Source organism: Psammomys obesus, unplaced genomic scaffold (assembly GCF_907164565.1).
Source record: "Psammomys obesus unplaced genomic scaffold, mPsaObe1.curated_primary_1811, whole genome shotgun sequence".
NCBI lineage: Eukaryota > Metazoa > Chordata > Mammalia > Rodentia > Muridae > Psammomys > Psammomys obesus.
The window spans coordinates 2,089,686-2,109,634 of record NW_026592776.1 but is presented as its reverse complement, the minus strand read 5'-3'; the positions used below and the strand labels follow the sequence as shown (position 1 = coordinate 2,109,634).

Sequence of the window (19,949 nt, the reverse complement as noted above, 5' to 3'; positions counted from 1 at the left end):
ATTTATGAAAATGAATTCCCAAAAGCTTTTACCTGGTGTCATCAATTTTCTTTTATTAGGCGAAGGAGTGGGGAAGGTACCACACAGCAGGAGGCTTTTAAACTGTAGGTGGGCGTGATTCTTGAACTTACTCTTTTATTTTACTTCATCCTTCAAGGCCTGTATTCACTTGGTGTGCCCACTTTCCTTTCAAGTGCAAGAACAACGGATGGGCCACGTGAGTGACTGGAGTGCCTTAGGCCAGCTCCTAGGAAAGATTCATCCCTACTCCACAGCGGGAGGAAAGGGGTGGATCAAGATCCTCTTCATTTTCCAAACCCAGCTCCTAGGGATTACTCTCTCATCAGCCTGGAGTGACGAGCAGTTTGAGTTCCATTGCAACACTCCCCAGTCTGGCTGTGAAAATGCCTGCGATGACCAAGCCTTTCAGATCTCTTGCCTGCACCTCTGGGTCCTGCAGATCATATTCTATGCCTACAGTCTTCCACCTGGCACATGTGTTCTATGTGATTCGACAAGAAGAGAAGTTGGGCAAGCAAGGGAAGGCACTTGGAGCTGCTCCAAGTTTGGAAATGCACTTGCAGAAGGTTGCAGTAAAGAAGTTTAAGTGTGACAGTTAAAGAGCATAGGAAGAATGCCCTCCTTGCCCGAATCAGGTGGATTGCTTCCTCTTTTGCCCCACAGGGAAAAAAAAAAAGCATCTTCTTCCTCTTCATGCTGGCGGTGTCCCTGGTATCTTCTGTCTTGAATATCACTGAACCGGTCTATGTTTATTCAAGGCCATTAAGAATCGTGGGAGAGATGGGGAGGATGAGGTGTATTGTGGTCCAGCTGATCCACAGAGCCCTTCCCACATTTCCTCATCAAGAGCTCTCGCTACCGTGTTCCCTAATGATCGGGTGGTTCCTGTGAGACTTTCTTCAGTCTATACTTAGAATTCAGAGTCGAAGGGGGAAGGCAGGCAGGAAGTATCCTCTCTGGCTTCCACTCAGCCTTTTCTTTGCCAGTGAAGATACACAGACTTCTCAGAGGGTTCGGGTGGAGAGAAAAGCAAAGGAAAGCAAGGATGCTGGACATCCTTAGTGTTGTAGAGTAGCAGCTATCCAACAGTAGCAGTGGTTGTGCCAACCGCAGCCTGATAACCTACACATTGTGATTTGTGCTTGAAAGCATCGTGGCTTTGCTCGGTTTGCTTAAGAGAAAATATAGTAGAAAGCGTACCTGTGCTTCAGGACAGATGATGTTCCATGGCCTCAGTTGTGGGAATTAGCAGATACAAAGACATTAGACCATAAGGGTCTGGGATAGGAAGTGAAAGAGATTTATAACCAAGATATATGTTCGTATTTAAAGTGCTTGACTCTGGAGGCATCTAGCTTATTGGCAGATTATTAAAAAGATGGTAAGCTGAACAAACAAAGTAAATAAAATGGTTGACTCAAAGAACATTTAGTCCAAATATAATTAGGTGTATTAGGTGATGTACAAGGCCTTATTTCTCCCATATTATCCTAGAATGGCTCTGAGTATGGAGAAAAGTGATTTATTATTTAGCTGTAGAAGCAGATACAGTATAAATTCACAAACTAAATTTTAAAATAATACAAAAACACCATTGAAAGTTGAGCCTTTCTCCTGGATTTTATTATTTGGACCCATATTATGTTTACACTGCTTAATTCCTGATGTGAAAGTAAATTATCTCTTCCCTTAAAAATTTACTGAATAATATGTAATATTATGTAATAATATGTAATTGTGATGAGTTTTCTTTTTCTCTTATATACTATGGCAGCAATCCTATTGCTGACACCGTTTATTTTTCTTGTTCAAGGTAGAGTCATACTTGAATGAAACAATTGTACTGAAAACAGCACTTGTGAACACTACAAACTTTTAAAGAAGTACTTAGAGGTGAACCATGAAATGTGCCTACATGAATTTGGCAAAAATGGGCATTCTTTGCTATGTTCTATGTAAAGCATATTAACTCAGATCTTATATTTGTTGTGAGTTTTGTAGTCTCTTGGGATGACTAGCATTTTCATGTTCATATTAAGATTTTATTTGGAAAGCAGGAGAGGGTGTAGGAGATCTGCGCAATACCTGTGTAATTGACTTGAAACATATAAAAAAATGCTACCCATTTCTTCTAATGCCTTTTAAAACATTCCACGGGTGATTGAAAATGCTGAGCTGCAGACTTTTCTTCTTGCATGACAGCTTCACATACAATTTTATGCAAGAAATATTAATTTGCTTACCATTTGATGTTACTGTCATGTTCAGCTTGGTTTCCTGTGCTAGAAAATTCTTTATTCAATAAAGTTTTGCAAAAGTGGTCTATTTGTATTCCTTCTCTGAGAGCTTCTGAATGGTCTTGGGAACTCTTCATTAGGACATCTTAATTTAAGCAAACTAAGCTGGCTGTGGTGGCTCATGGAGGCCAAGGCAATTACAGAGTGTTTTGGGCTATCTTGTGAAATATTCCCTCATGAAACACAATCCACGTGTAATCACTGTTTTTGTAATTTAGTTTGAATGACTCTATGACACGGTTCCAGGATCAGCTTCCTTCATTTCTCGTGATAAAATCACGGGTGTATCCATGATTTTCAGAGACACAAAAAGAATGTTCTTGGATCTTTTTTCCCTTCCCTCTTAAGTAATGTACCCTCCGTCATTAAGCATCTTCCCACTCCAGGGAACTGGGGGAAACGGAGAACACAGGAACAAATCATCAAATCTGCCGTTTGTCACATCTTGTTCTGACAGTCGACACAGTCTCATTTGGAAAACCTAGTCTCTTAGTGAGATGATACATTTCGTTTTTTTTTTTTTTTTTTTTTTTTTTCTTTTAGAAGTGGTGTGTGAAGATGAATCGGTTATTTAGTAATGGGGCGCTTGTGCCTTTTGGACTGTGGAAGTTCTAGAGCCTTGGAATTGGATTGGGCATTACCACTGTCAGTCCCCATTCCTAGTTCACATTCATTTTCCCATGTAGCTTGCTTGTTCTCTCTACACTTTTACCCTGAAATAATTACAGACTGGAACATAATTGTAAGGAATAATCAATTATGTATATCACTCCCCCCATTTCAATAGTAACTTCTCTTGAGACAAGGTCTCTCAACGTAGCCCTGTTTGGTTTGGGACTTACCTTAAGGAACTTGTTATGTAGATGATAATACTGGCTTTGAATTCACAGAGATCCACCTAACTTTGCCTCTCTAGTGTTGGGATTAAAAGCATATTCCACAACACCTGGCCAAGTACATTTTTTTAAGGAAGTCATAGAACCAAGGGTCATATATCCCAATCTGATCTTGAAGCTGCCATGCTTTATTGTGAAACTGAAGATGACCCCAGGGTTCTGCTCCTCCTGCATTCACCTCCTTAGTACTGGGTATACAAGTCTGTCCCACCATGCCTGCCTTGTAATATCTAAGCTGGGGATTGTATCCATAGCTTTTTGCATGTCAGGCAAACACTGCCACTGAGCTACACTGTGCTACAAACAAACAAATAGCATCTCTTATAACCCATACTGGTCTTGAATTCAATATGTAGCCAAGGATGACTTGGAACTTCTTGTTGGTTGGTTTGTTTGTTTGTTTGTTTCTTTGTGTGTATGTGTGTGTGTGTGTGTGTGTGTGTGTGTGTGTGCTTCTACCTACAATCTACTAGAAGTGTACCATTATGCCTTATAACTTTTAGTATAATTTCATAGGTAGAAAATTGACACTGACATAATTCAAAATCCCTGAAGTCTGGTTCTCAAGCTGAAGACCTCATCTTTCTTTCGGAAGTATTATGGCCCTTGAGTTTCTTCTTTTGGAAGTGTGATGGCCTTTGAGGTTTTTGTCACCACCTTCATTTGCATGGCATCAAGAGTAATAGAAGTGTCTGAAAGACGATGCCACAAATTGAATATTACTAAGGAATATTTCCAATGAGAAAGATTGGGTCTGTTTTCTTCCAACCACCCAGGAAACCATGTAGGTAGACTTGACAGCATTAGTGTAAGAAAGGACCCCGGACATAACTGTTGGAATATAGTTCTCTATATGGAGAGTTTTTCTTTTGGCCTATTTTTATAAGTAGGAAACAAAATTTTCTTAGAAATCTGATTGATGTTTGATTGTTAAAGCTGAATAGAAAATTTAACTTGGTTTTGGATATGTGAATTTATTTTATATCATATTTCTTTCTACTTTCTAATCAATTCTGCTTTAGCTTTGGTTTTGTTTTTTTTTAATAAAGCTGGCAGAATAGTTAGGACATAATTCAAATCCAGAATGCCAATATCATCCGTGTTGGATTTAGACTTTAACTCAAGGACTTCTGTAAAGCAGTTATAACTCAGCCATGTTTTCTCTATTAGAAAAGATCCATGCTTCCTTTCCCTTGACTTTTCAGGAAAAAAAAAATTATTTCTTTTCCTCCCCCCTTTTTTTGAAATGTAGACTCAAGTCTCACTTACATTCATATTCCATGTACTTGGTAATGTTTGTTCTGTGCCACATACACACAGAGCATTGAATATAAAATTTCTGCTGTTTTGTTAAGAAATAATGTATAATTTCTCCCACAGACATCTGTTAGTTCACATTTTTTCCAGAATTTATAATTTTCTCTAAAATTTCTTGAAGCAGTTATCCCTCTTTGATGTTTCTGATGCATATATCTTTGAAATTCGTATGGCTTCATTGGCCGTGAAATTTGATTATAATGTATCCATGTAAGGAGTGTCTTTGTCCTAGTTAAAGACAAACACAAGGATGGACTTTAAAACTTCAGATTAATTCATTAAGCAGACATTTCGCTGTGGATTTAGGACAAAGGGCATAAAGGGCATGAAGGGCATGGTCAGCATCTATAGAAAGCTTGCTATATAGAAGGAAAGGGCTCACAACAATGCAGTAATGGGGTGTGATCTGTGCTTGAGAATCAACGCTGTGTAGGAAGAAGCCATTGTTTTGAAACTTAGACAGTTGATCCTTTTATCGAGGTCATATTTCACAGCTTTACTTTCTGCAGTGTTTTTAGTTACAGCTAAATCTTCTCACCTCATTTTCTTGTCCAGGATGCCCTTTGTCTCATTTCTTCATGATTGCTGAAAATTTTATCAGGGGTACCTAAAAATGTATGTACTGGCCAGTCACGGTGGTTTACGCCTGCAATCCTAGCACTTGGGAAACTAAGGCAGGATGATTGTCGTGAACTAGAGGCCAACCTGGACAACTAAAGTGGAGCCCTTTCTCAAAAAAAAAAAAAAAAAAAAAGGCTAAACAACAAAACTGGCGTGTCCAACTGGTCTTATCTTATCCTTTTGGGGGGGCCTTTCTCTTAGGCATTGCAGTACACAGTTAAAATAAGGCCCCTGTTCTCGCAAATGTTAATTGTTGTCTAGCTCAGGAAGTGAGGCCATGCAGTCAGTTACAGGGCAGTTCCTTCCTGGGGATGTAGATAGAATGCTAGGGATCACGGAAAGAGGAGTCTCCGAACAAGCTGGAAGGCCCTGCGAACGCTCCTCAAAGGAAGGAACTGAAGGGGAAAGAGAAATGGACTAGCGGTGCAGCTGGCTTACTATCGCTTAAAGAAAGCTAAAATTGTGTTACTTCCTTGAAATTCTCTTCCTGCGCAGATCCTGTGGAGTTGTCCCGCCTTATTTTTTTTTCCCATAAAGCTGTTAACATCATCTTCCTTTATTGTACTACAGCTGTTAATATCATCTTCCTTTATTGTACTAGGGGTCAAATCACGCAGCCTAGACAAGTATTCTACTACTGAGCCACATCCCTAGCCCGATCTTGTTTTGCTTTTTGCCCTTTCTTCCAGAATATAACCTCCATGAGGAAAGAGCCCCCTTGCATTGTTTAGTACCTATCACAGAATAGAAGCTTGAAAAAAGTTCGTCAGTGAAATTAATAAATGAAGATTGAATAAATACTTGAAGCAAAGTACAAACTCAGTTGAGAAACTGCAAGTAATTAGATGTGGCAGAAAAGCCACTTTTCTTTAAAAGATTAAAAACTTGTCATCTCACTGATGCCTTTGATAATGGTATTTAAAGAGAGTTATTTTTGGTTGTTGTTTTGTTTGGTTGGTTTTGTTGGGTTTTTGAGACAGGTTTTATTTCTCTAGCCTTGGCTCTCCTGAAACTCTCTCTCTGTAGACCAGGCTGGCATCAAACTCACAGAGATCTGTCTGCCTCTGCCTCCTGAGCGCCGGGATTAATGATATGCACTACCGCCACCCAGTCTTGAACAGGATTTTCAGCATTATTACTCACTGATTCCCGTTTTTTTTTTTCTAAAAGGTCCACATTTTCCTATCTAAATATGAATGGAATTATTTCACTTAGGACAATGGCTTGTAGTTCCTTCTATGTTGTCTCAAATGGCAAGCTTGCATTTTTATTTGTACATACAATATGCATTTCCTTGCTTACATGGGCATTTTTATTGTCTGTCCATCCACCGGTGTGCACTTACCTTCATTACTGTGAAAAGTGTGACACTAACCATGAGAGTGCAAGTGTCTGTATTCAATATGGATTTTGCTTCTTTTGTGAAGATAGCCAGTCGTGGGCTGCTAGACCATGTGAAAGATGTGGGGTTTGTATTTATTTATTTATTTATTTTTTTATTTATTTATTTATTTATTTATTTATTTATTTATTTATTTATTTATTTATTTATTTATTTATTTTTGGAGGAATCTTCATTCTGCTTTCCATGGTGCCGATACTAATTTACATTTCTACCAACATTGTGTATGTTGCCCCTAGAGCTTTGTGTCCTTTTTCTTTTTGATGATAGGCATTTTTTTTTTATTTGAGTAAGAAGACAATTTCATTGCATCACATGAATTCCTGGTGCCTGTGAAGGCCATATGATTACATTGGTCCTGGGGTTTTGGACACCAGTTGTGAGCCACCGTGTGGGTGCTGGGACTCAAAGCTGGGTTCTCTGGAAGAGCAGCCATTGTTCTGAACCACTGAGCCATCTCTCCAGCCCCATCAGTGCAATTTGATTGGCATTTCTCTGTGGAGTAGTGCTGTTGAACATTTTTCATATTCATTTTTGTCATTTACGTGGCTTTTGAGAGATGTCTGTCAAAGTCTATTCCATGTTTAAAAATTCAGTTGTTTACGTTTGTTATTGTTGTTTGTTTTGCTGTTGGGTTGAATTCTGTATATTCAGTAGTATTCTGGAAATTAGGTAAGCAGACCCAAAGTTTTGATAGTGTTTATAGTGTTGTTTATAGTGTTACTTGGCTATTTCTCTGACATCACTGAACTATAGAAAACTCATAGGCCACTGTTGTTCTATTAGTATCACCACACTGGGAAATTTGTCTTCCATCTTTTTTATCTTTAGTGCTTGCAGTGACATGACTATATCTTTAAGCCATATGTGATTATGGTAAATAGTTCATCTTCCACATCTTTAATATGATGTCATGCATATGTAAGATAAAACGATGGGGAGTTGAATATGAAGACCAAATGCTTTTCTTTAAAAAAAAAATGCACTGCAGTCTATTACTTTGTATTTGATATTTTTTGTGTGGCAAGAGAATGAAAGACTGGGGTTCTCTAGTTGTTTTCCATAATGCATAATAAGGCATGAAGAGTTTTTTTTCTAAATTAGACACTTTGAAAGTATATTTATTTATTTATTTCACATGTATTTGTTTTATGTGGCTGAGCGTTTTGCCTGCATGTATATATGTGCACCTCATGAGTGCCTCGAGCCTGAGGAGATCAGAAGAGAGCATAGGGTCAGGAACTGGAAGTGAAACACCCTGTGAGTGCTAGGAATCTAACCCAGGCAACTTTGTGAGAGCAGTAAGTGCTCGTAACCGCTGAATAGGCTCTCTACCCCTGAAAAGCTTTAGGAAAAGAAAAAGTTGGTGTTAATTATAACTTCCCTGTGTGTGTGTGTGTGTGTGTGTGTGTGTGTGTGTGTGTGTGTGTGTATGTGTGTGTGTCTATTGTGAGGATCATTGGCTTTGTACTTTAATCAGATTTGGGTTAACCCATTTTGTTATCATGCCTACTTGTTATACGTAAATGCATCTGTCAGACACACTGTCCTTAAAGGAATGCACTGCTCTGTTACATGGTGACTTTCCACATTTCTCCTGCTATACCTCACAGTCCCTCTCATCTTGGCAGTGTCAGTGGCACTTAGGCACCTGAGATGCCCTATACCCAGGTAGCCTGAAGGATAAGCCTGTTTCTTTTGAACTTGAGAGTTTCATTAAGTATACTTACATTTTTATTTGCATATATTATGTATGAATAGGCTTCATCATCAGAGAAGCTTCCTCCTGCAGTAGATGGGAAGAAATGCAGAGACCCACAGCCAGACACTATGCAGAACATGAGAGACATTAGAACACTCAGCCCTAAATGGGATGTCTCCATCAAATCCCTCCCCTCATGGCTCAGGAAACCCTGTGGAAGAAGAAATAAAAACAGTGTAAGAGCCAGAGGGGATGGAGGACACCAGGAGAACATCTGAATCATCTAAGTGAAGCTCATATGAGCTCACAGAGACTAAAGCAGCATACATAGGGCCTGCACAGGTCTGCACCTGGTCTTCTACATCTATATTCTGACTTCCAGTTTAGTGTCTTTGTGGGATTCCTGACTATGTTAATGAGTGCGTGTCTGGTTCTTGTGCCTTCTCTTGGCCTCTTTTCCATCTGTTGGTTTGTCCTGTCCAATTTTAGTGTCATCGTTTTTGTTTTAGCTTATATTTTATTTTGTGATGTTTTGTTGTTACTTCCTAGAAGTCTGTTTTCTAATGAGAGACAGAAAGAAAGCAGATCTGATAAGAGGGGAGGTAGGGAAGAACTGGAAGGAGTAGAGGAAGGGGAAACCATAATCAGGATTTATTATGTGAGGAAAAAAATCTATTTTCAATACAAGGAAGAAAAGGAATGGGCTTCATAATAACATTTTCATATGTGTATATAATATATTTTTATCATTCACCTTCCTATTACCCTCTCTTGTTCTCCTTCTATCTCAGCTGATCCCCTTCCCAGCTCATCTTCACTCTGTTTTCCTATTCTTTTTGACCCATTGCATTTTCTTAAGGTTTATTTTACAAGATCCTAGAAGGGACTGTTATAAGAGCATGAGCTTTCTACCCATGATTATACCACCAAAGGAAATGCCTCTTCCTCCCCCAGGGACTACTTACTGTCTACAAATACTCAGGCAGAGCTGAGTCTTCTTGACCTCCATCCCCCATTAGCTACCATTATCTGCCTATAGGTCCTTCTATGGATGGGGCCTTGGCTTTTTGTGTTTGCTTCCTGTGGCAGGATGTTGACCAGGCCCAGTGTTATACAGGTAAACACAATTGCTGTGTGGTGAAGCGTGCAAGTGCATTACCATGCTCCAAATGTAGCTATCATACCTTTTCATGCCTTTGCTTGACTCTTTTATGTCTACCCTCTTCTTGCCATGCACCTTGAGCCTGGGGGTGGGTGTTGTTGCTGACTGATGGCTGACTCCTTTGTTCTCATTACTTTGACTACATCTAATCCTCTGCAATTACCACTGCCCATTGTAAATGGAGTTTCTCTGACCAGAGTGGAGGGCAGCACTACTCTATGGGTATAAATATGATTCTGTAGAGAGCAATTCCATGGCCATATCCTATTTATTTTGTGGAACAATAGAAATAGTTTCCCACCTAGGGCCTGTGACCTCCCAAGCAACTCATGTTTCTAGTGGAGAAAAATAACCACTAGCATGTTGGCCTTATTTAAGAGAATTCAGTATTTATATTGTCGTGTTTTATAGGGAAATATAAACCTATAGTAGTATATTGCCCAGAATCCAAAATGAATAGAACACACACGCACAGGATTTATCACTGTTGATGAACAATTGCAAAACAAGACGTAAATTTGTAATCATTTTAGCTTCTGCCTCTAAACTTCAGCAGAAGATGTGAATGTGTAGGCTTTTTTGTTGCTGTTAGTATCCCCCCAGAAATAGTCAGCCACTTACTCCATGCTAGTTACCAGTGTTATTGCTAGCCCTGTATACATTGTTTACTCGCAATTAACTGCGGACATCAAGACTTGAGCATTCTTTACACAATGCATGGGAACGTTAGCCCGTTAGTGCCCTTATAAAGGAATCTGTACAAAGCTGTTCTCACTAGTTTAACAGAGAAATAGTGTTTTCTCTTTACTTGAACCATTTTAATGTTATGATTTGTTTTAAATTATATGTGTGTATATCTGTCTGTGTAAAATATGCACATGAGTACAGTGCCTACGCAGGTCAGGAGAGACTATCAAATCCCCTGGAGCAGCTGTGAACCTACCTTGGGTCTTTTGCAAGAGCAGCATGAGCTCAACCACTGAATTATCTCTCCAGCCCCAAGGACCATTCTTTTAAATGTTAATCATCTGTCCATAATTTTAATATTCTTTTGTTTGTTCTTGGATCAGTATACCTAAATGGTCTATATTTAATAGAGATAGTCATTTTGAAATACCTGCTGTTGTATCTTTGGTCAATATTTGGAATTTCTCTCCTTATCATAAGTCCCTGGAGAGAGATAGGAATGGGTAGGGTTGGGAGAGAAGCATGGATGCTAATTTCCTTTGAGAATTAAAGAGGTGAAAGATTATTCTTTCAAAGGATAACACAGGAGACACTCCCTTTCACGAATCCAGACTCTGCAGAGTCTGAGTGAAAAGGATAACACCATGGCATCTGTGTTGTCCTAAGAAAGCATGGTACACGGCATGGCCGGAGCTGTGGAAAGTGTGATGGCCATGACAGTGTTCTTTCCCTTGGATATGGCTAGAAGTCACCGTCAGGTTGATGAGAAAAGAAGTCAAAAACTTCACATGCAGTGCTCCTGGAATTGAGAAGAAGGCCTCTTGGCACCAAACTGTGTGTGGTTACCAGTTATTTCTAGTCTCTGCCGCTGCTCGAATTTTGTCTGTTTCTACACTTTTAATAGCCTCAAAGCAGTATGGGTTAAAGGTCAACGTTCTTCTATAGGAAAAGATCTGGTGGTTGGATTTGTTGCAGGAGTGGTGAATGTGTTGCTAACAACTCCACTCTGGGTAGTAAACACCAGACTGAAGCTGCAAGTTGCAAAATTTCAGAATGAAGACATTCTACCAACTAATGGCAAAGGTATTATCGATGCATTCCACAAGTTTATCGGAGATGAAGGGATCTTGGCTCTACAAAAGCCTTGAAGCCAAGCTGTTCCAGACAGTGCTCACGGCCCTCATGTTCCTTATGCACGAGAAACTGACAGCTGCCACCTTCACTGTAATGGGTCGAAGAGCATACAGAAGCACTGAGCCCTACCCCCAGGACTGTGGAGATGCGTGCACTGCAGAGAGAGAAGAGGAGAGGTTCTCCTTTTGCACTGGTTCACCACAGACATTCCTGTCACTGGCTGGAAAGGCCTCAAAGGCTAAACAGCTGAGCCTATTGCCATCTCAATTTTATGGTTCTTGGTTGGATCTGTGGGTAGAGGTTAGACTAATTTGAAAACCTGAAAGTGGAAGTTTGTGGGCGTTTATTAGTTATTCTCAAGGGGAATGGACTTTCCATCTAAAGCTTTTCTCAACTTTGCCACTTGTTTTCTTTCCCAAATTGCTCTCCCAGGTTCCAGACAATTCAGTGACATGATTCTTCTCAGATACTTCTATGTGTCTTAATCTTGGTAAAGAGTTCCCCACTTAAAATAACATCATTATGCCATGGGCATGATTTTATTTCTGTTTGATTCTTTTCATCCTTATATTGTGGAAGGAAATGAAAATTATTAATCCTAAATGATTTTTCTTAAAATTCGTAAATGTCAGTTATTCGGTAGTATTTGACATAGCTTTTTTAAAATACGTATTTATTTTGAATTGTCTTTTATTACAAAAAAAAAAGCCTATGTTTATTTATGCAAGCCCCAATCAGACAAGCTTCAATAAATTGTCAGCACGAACACACACACACACAGACACAGACACACACACGCCAAAAAAACAACAACAAAAAAGGATAAAACAATGTAAAAAGAAGAGGGCAAGTTAGAGTAGGTGAGTGTATGCTGACGTTTCCAACATTCCCAGTTGAGGAAAATGGATGTGTTGAAGCTTCTTTCTCATTACCTTCTTGGAAGATGCTCTTTCTCTGCTTACCTCATCACAACTAGAGCAGAAACAGCAGGGGAAAAAAAAGTCTAGTGTGGTTGAGTGAAAAGAGGCCTCCTGGTTCTCCTCTAGCTTGTGAGCACTTTTCATTTTTTGCTGGACTAAAGCAAAATGCACAGCTTTGCCACAGACTTAGAAGACAGGTGAGTGTGGAAGTGTGCATGGTGGTGCACACTTTTCATTCCAGAACTCTGGAGGCAGGCAGATCTATGTGAGTGCCAGATCACCTGGTCCACATAGTTGCAGGACATCCATAGGGCAGCTACATAGTGAAACCACGCCTTTAAAATATTTTTTTTAATTTGTGTGGGAGTGTTTAAGAGGTTGTGTTTGTGTGCCATGGTGCTCTTGTGAGGGTGAAAATGTCACTTTGTGGAGTTGGTTCTCTCCTTTCACCTTTACATGATTACTGAGGATTGAACTTCGGTCACTCGGCTGGTGTTGTGAGCACCTTTATCCACCAAACCAGCTCACTGTCCCCAAAAAGAATCATTTTATTGTTTCAGGGGGAAAAGTACATCAGTGAGTAATAATTTTTAAATAGTAGCCCGATATATGTGTCGCCAACATAGCACATTCAGCCATTTCACAGCCCTGGTGTGAAAGCAATATTGACAGAGGAAAGTAACAGCAGTTTTGCAGTGTATTTGGAAGACCTTCAGGAGGTCAGGGCAGTCAAGTAGCAAAGGAGGCATTTACCAAGGTAGTATGTTTGTTTGTTTGTTTTCCTTCACTGTTAAGAGCTAATTTAATTTCCTGCCCACTAAAGGACTTCTGGTGAGGGTTAGGGACAGATATGAGGGATCTTATATTATGCCTCTTTGAATTGTCTTCATTTTTGGAAATATTCTAAAGACCAGAAGAACAGATCTGTTCAACTGTGTTTCCTAGGCAGTGAAACACCATGACCAAAAAGCAAGTTGGGGAGGAAAGGGTTTACACTTTCACATTGCTGTTCATCATCTAAGGAAATCAGGACAGGAACTCCAGCAGGACTGGGGCCTGGAGACAGGAGCTGATGCAGAGGCCATGAAGGAGTGCAGCTTCATGCCTTCCTCCTCATGGCTTACTCAGCCTGCTTTCTTATAGAACCTGAGGACCACCAGGCCAGGGATGTACCACTCACAATAAAGTGGGCCCTCCCCCCATTGATCACTAATTGAGAAAAATGCCTTTACAGCTGGATCTCATGGACGTATTTTCTCAACTGAGGCTCTTTCCTCTCTGATGAGTCTAGCTGTGTCAAGGTGACACACAAAGTCAGCCAGTACAATTGACCCCTTGTCTGCATAACTCACAAACAGATCACTGTTGAGGCACAACTGTTCTTTTCTTATTCGTCACCAAGATCTCACATTGAAAACATTAAAAACTAAAAGTCCTACGACCTTACAAATTCAAACACCTTAAAATTTTAGTCCCCTTAAAATAGCTGTTTTCTTTTAAAATCCAAAGTCTTCTAAAATTCAAATCTCTCACTTGTGGGCTCCAGTAAAATAAATATAAACCAAATACTTTCTTACTTCAAAAGGGAAAAATCAGGGCATGGTCACAATCAGATCAAAGCAAAACCAAACTCCAACTGTCCAATGTCTGGATCCGCTCACAGTCTTCTGGTCTCCTCCAAAGGGCTTGAGTCATATCTCAAGCTGTACCCTCAGCATGCACATCTTGTCTTCTAGGCTTGACTGGCTTCATTCCACCTCTGCTGCTGTTCTTGGTGGTCATCCTGTGGTACTGGCATCTCCAAACTGCTGGGTTTCCTTGCTACTAGTGGGCTACACTTTCAACAATAGCCTCTCGTAGGCTCTCTTCATGGTGGCCAAGCCTCAGCTGCTTTGCATGACTCCTTTAATCTAGACCTTCAACTGCTACAGAAGCTGCATGACCTCTTCAGGCCTTCAAAAATAATACTAACTGGGTGGCTTTTACACATTCCCAAGTCTGGCTACCAACATGAGGTACAAACATGGCCACCTCTACATAGCTTCTCTGTTCTCTTAAAGAAACACTTCCCAGAAGTTTTCATTTCAACAATACTTCTCTCTCTCTTTCTCTTTCTCTTTCTCTCTCTCTTTCTCTCTCTCTCTCTCTCTCTCTCTCTCTCTCTCTCTCTTTCTCTCTCTCTCTCATTTTGGTTTTTCAAGATAGGGTTTCTTTGTGTAGCCTCCTGCTATCCTGGACTTGCTTTGTAGACCAGGCTGGCCTTGAACTCACAGAGATCCGCCTGCCTCTGGCTCCTTGAGTGCTTGGATTATAAGCCCAGCTTTCTGCTAGTCTCTTTATCACCATTAATTTCTCAGCTCCAACTGACCAGCATCAAGTATTTCAGCAAAGTAAAGGTTTCACTTCAGTAGTTTTGGTATCTTATTAATCACAGCTGATTCTTCAGCCCCAGGTAACCAGAACCACAGAATCTTAAATCAAAGTAACAAATGGTCTTTAATCCTTCCCTCTGAAACTCCATATGCCAGGCCTCCATCTTATCTTCTAAGCTCCCAAAGAACATCCCACTGAGCTCTTAACACTCAGTAACTCTTCAAACCCAAAGTTCCAAAATCCTTCCACAATCTTCCCAAAAACATCGTCAGGTCTGGAACAGGAATACCCTACTACACTGGTACTAACTTCTGTCTTAGTAGGTTTTTCTTTGGTGGGGGTGGGACATGGCAGCATGCAGGCAAACCTCATGCCTCACTTCCTGGAGTACTTTGTCATAAAAAAAAAAGCCAGAAATGGGTCTGGGATATAGCTCAGCGGTAGAAAACTTATTTAGTACATTTAAGGCCTTGGGTTTGATCCTCAGCATCAAAAGAAAAAGGAAAAAGAAAGAAAGAAATGAAAAACACCCCAGAAACATGTCTTGTTTCTTTAGTGTTCTTGGTTTTCTGGTTTGCTTTCCCTTGTGTACCAAGACATACATAACTCTTTTTTTTTTTTTAATTATTGCAGGAAAGTTTATTTCTTTGTTAAAGTAGTAAATGAGCCCCAATAAGAAGGATGACCTGGGTCATCAGATCTGTGTTCAATAAATTTAGTTCAGTTAAATGTTTGCAAGCCTTCAATATTTGTCTTTCTTGCTGAATGTCTGTTTAGAACAACCATGCAGTCATTTATCCTTTACAGATTTGCTCTGGTGATGAGTCAAACTTTGATGGTGCACTATAAACCTGTAAAAGTTAACATTTCATACGGGTGATGAATAAAAGGCATGTTTTGAGAGAGCTACTGGTTTTAGACTTTTTAGTGAGCTGTGAGACATAGAAGTTGAGTGTGGTGGGCCAAGAGGAACAGTCCTGTAATAGGAGAGCAGGTCAAAATTGGCTGCAGCTTGGCAAGTGAGACCTGGAGAGAGGAGGAGAATAGAGGGTTGTCCTGTGTTCTGTTGCCCACCACCTGGTGGGCATGGAGCAGGGTGGGGGTGGCTGTGATATAGTTTGTTGTTTTTTTTTTTTAAGTCAGTGGAGGTTGGAAAACATTTTAAGGGGGTATAATATTGGATTTCTGTTTTCAAACAAGATCCTGGTGGCAGGGGGTCAAACATTCTAGAGTGAGGGTACTAAAGGCTTGACCTGTGATGGAAGCATTCATATACATTTGGAAAGAGTCAGATGACATAAAGCCACTGTCACTTGATGATAAATTAGGTATATTTGGAGGTACAGATGTAGGAGATTGGAAGAGTGTTCCTAAATTTCTGGCTAGCATTCACTGAGATGTAGATTTGGGAACAGGCCCAGGTTTAGTAAAGGAACATTGAGAATGATTAGGTATTCTGTCTGAATAAATTATACTTTTGTACTCCCATTTTATTTGTAAACTAAATATTCATGGAGGGCATATCTGGATTACAGAGGGTAGAAGGTATTTTGTGTTTTATGAAACTAAAGGAAAAAATAGAATTTGTTACATAGGAATTATATCACTGACTTGGCTTGAAGATAGTTTTTTTTTTTTTTTTTTCCTATAGCAACTGTCACTTTAAGATGCCATTTCTCGGCTAGAGATGTGGTTCAGTTAGTAGAGTTATTGCTTAGCATGCACAAAGCTCCGGGTTCCATCCTCTATATCACATTTTTTAAAAAATGGGTGTAGGGATGCAGAGATGGTTTAGTTGCTAAATTGATATGGTACCTGCCATGCAATCATGAAGACCTGAGTTTGGATCCTCAGGGAGGGAAGAATGAGGGAAGAGGGTGAGAGGGTGGGACTGGGAGAATTTTTTTAACTTTTATTAATTACACTTTATTCACTTTGTATGCCCCCATAAACCTCACCCTCCTCCCCTCCCAATCCCACCTTCCCTCCCCCTTCTTCACGCCTGCCCCTCCCCAAGTCCACTGATAGGGGAGGTCCTCCTCTCCTTCCTTCTGATCTTAGTCTATCAGGTCTCATCAGGAGTGGCTGCACTGTCTTCCTCTGTGGCCTGGTAAGGCTGCTCCACCCCCTCCAAAGGGGAGGTGATCAAAAAGCAGGTCAATCAGTTCATGTCAGAGATAGTCCCTCTTCCCATTACTATGTAACCCACTTGGACACTGAGCTGCCATGGGCTACATCTGTGCAGGGGTTCTAGGTTATCCCCATGCATGGTACTTGGTTGGAGTATGAGACTCTAGAAAGACCCCTGTGCTCAATTTTTTTTTTTAATGAAGGGCTTAATAAATGCACCTGTAATCTCAGCACTGGAAGTATGCTTTAGGGAGTAGAGACAGTTGTATCCTTGAAGCTTATTGGCAAGTCAATCTAGTAAAATTGATGAATTTCAAGATCTATAACAGACCCTATCTAAAAAAAAAAAAAATTAAGGTGGGGGCTAGAGAGATGGCTCAGTAGTTAAAAGCACTTGCTCTACAGAGGACCCCAGTTCAGTTGCCAGAAACTGTGTGGTGGCTTACAACTGTGTACGACTTCAGTCCCAGGTGATCTGATGCGTCATAGGCACAGCACACATGTGGTTGCTTACATGTCTGTGGCCCAGACATTCACAAAAGAAATTCTTTTACAACTTCCAATATCTAATTCTGATGTCAGTGACCACACATGCATACCAGCGTGCGCACATATACGCGCCCACAGGGACAGGTAAATATAACACATGCTCCCAAAATGCCACCTAAAACTTAGCATAGTGGTCCATATATGTGATCCTTGCACTTCGGAGGTCAGAGATTCAAAGTCATACTGGGCTACATACAATGTTTGAGGCCAGCCTAGATGACATGAGACCTTGCCTGCAGGAGTCAAAAAGAAAAGAAGAACAAGCCGAACAAACAAACAAAAAACAATGAAAACACATGAAATATTCTTCATGCCTATTTTGGTTACATGTTGTTAATAAAATATTAATGTTTTCATAAGACTGTGCTCATTTTACAGTCTGAACATGAAGTGGTAAATACATTGAATTTGTCTTATAGTCCTTGCTTAATATTGAGGTTTTCCTGAAATTACTCTTAGATATAAATAAATTCCAGTTGAGAGCAGTTCTGACTTTATACCAATGCTTCTTGTGGCACTATCTCAACAATGTGAGGCTTATTAGCAGTTCTGCTGGCTTTTGGTATAGACGACGGTTCTTAGCGAAACTAATTTGGCTAAATGGAAAGCATCTCTGAATTTCTAACAGAATAATAAATATATTTTAATAGCTTTTGATATATGTGTGTATTTACATTATATGTATATGTCTACTCAAGTATATATGTGTGCTTCGAGTTCATGTATGTGCATGACATGTATGAAGTGCACCTGGAGACCAGAAGAAGACTTTGGATCCCCTGGAACTAGTGCCAGAGGTAATTGTGAAACATCGGTGTGGGTGCTAGGAACCAAACTCTGATCCTCTGGAAGAGTACTTATCCACTGAGCTCTCTCTCAAGCCTTCAGGTGAGAGGCAGGTCCTTAAAAAGTGACCTATTTAAGAAGTAGGGTAGTTTTTGTTGTTGTTGTTTGCTTGATTGATTTTTTTGTAGGGTTTTTTGTTTGTTTGTTTGTTTCTTTTAGACCTGGACTCACTGTGTAGTTTTGGCTGTCATGGAACTCACTATGTAGACCAGGCTGGCCTCGAACTCACAGAGATTCTCATGCCTCTGCCTCCTTAGTGCTGGGATTAAAGGTGTGAGCCACCACACCTGATAGATGACCAGTTTTGGCTTTTGTTTGTTTCGTTGTTTGTTTTTTTTTTAAAGGGATAACATCTACAAATGAAACACCACAAAATTACTTAAAATGATCAAACTTATGAAAAAAAAAACATTAGAAATGAATATTTAAAATGAGTAGTAGTAGTGTTGGCATTTGGTACTAGATAATCTCGTGTTGTAGAACTATCCTATACACTGTAGGGCATTATAGCAGCACCTGTGTGCCTCTTCTAAATGACAACCAAAAGCAGTTCGAAATGTCTTGGGAAGGGAGTACATTTCACTGAACTGGACTTCTTAAGGGGTTTCTGTCTCAGATATGCCTTGACGTTTATGTTTTTAAAGGAAAAAAGTCCCTCCCCTGAAAAAAAAAATGTGTGCTGTAACATGCTAGTTAGATAATTTTTATTGTACAGACAACAATTGTAGTTAAAAGAAAAATCTGTGGTGGGAATGATGCATTCCGACTTCAGGATAGACATTACCTCTGGAGAGGGCAAGGAATGTGTCGCAGTGGATAAAGGCACCTTCTACCAACCCTGACAACCTGAGTCCAATATCCAGGGCTAACATGGTAGAAGGAGAAAACTGACTCCTGCTGGATGTCTTCTGACCTCCATATGCTCAGCCCCTTCCCTCTCTCCCCCAGATAAATACATGAACAACAGGAATGTGTTTTTTTATTTGTTTGTTTGTTTTTAGCTACCTCTGGAAAGAGGCAGTTGGGAATGAGTGAAGCTCAGTTTGTGATGTTTTCCAATTCAAAAGAGAAGGATGAAATGAAAAGCAGAAGACACAAACAAAAACCCAAGATATGTCCAACTGCTATATCTCAACAGAATGTACAATTGCTTTTCTGTACATTTGCACGACTAACCTATTTTGAACTCCTGTGGTATACCAGACAACACCGGTTGCATTTCTAAGCTTCTCTCATGCCTTTGCAGCTTACTATCATGCACTTTTCAACAGCATGTTAGAGGCTTCTGTGTATGGGAGCTCAGGGGAGACAGGGACCCAGCAGGCATTGGTTAATTGACAAAGTCAGATGTCTTCCTTCCTGCTCTATTGCTTCCTGATTTGGTCCCACATATTTAAATGTAGTAGTAAATCCAGCTCTTAGTATAAATAAACTATGGTAGTTCTCAAGTAATCCAATGCAGGTCATATATGGCATTGTATGTAATGGATGATATTTTCTGTTTCTGTGGAAGAGACATCACACATGTAATCCGCCTGCTGTGGAATGTATCTCGTGCTTCAGGTCACTTACGTTTTATAATTTTACTCATAATGCAAAAATTAATTTCATCCCAAGTTCTTTTCAAAGGTGTCCGTAAAAGTAAAAAGAATAATGATAGGAAAAAATGAAATGTTTATATACTTCCTTTAAGAAAAATCTACTTTAATATAGAAATACTTTAACGTAGATAGTAACAGCTATGATTAGAAAACTACCTGGAAATATCTGTTGATGCAAGGATGCATTTCAGGAAAACATAGAATAGAAATAATGATCCTTTCTTGGCAATTGGTAGATATACCCTGTGTGTGTGTGTGTGTGTGTGTGTGTGTGTGTGTGTGTGTGTGTGT

The 19,949-nt window shown here is 39.9% G+C and overlaps 1 protein-coding gene and 1 pseudogene across 1 annotated transcript in view; both read left to right on the top strand.

Moving 5' to 3' along the window:
* Cdkl5 (cyclin dependent kinase like 5) overlaps positions 1 to 19,949 on the top strand; it is a 181,832-nt gene that overhangs the window by 84,734 nt on the left and 77,149 nt on the right. The window lies entirely within an intron of this gene.
* LOC129683120 (peroxisomal membrane protein PMP34-like) lies at positions 10,750 to 11,253 on the top strand (annotated as a pseudogene).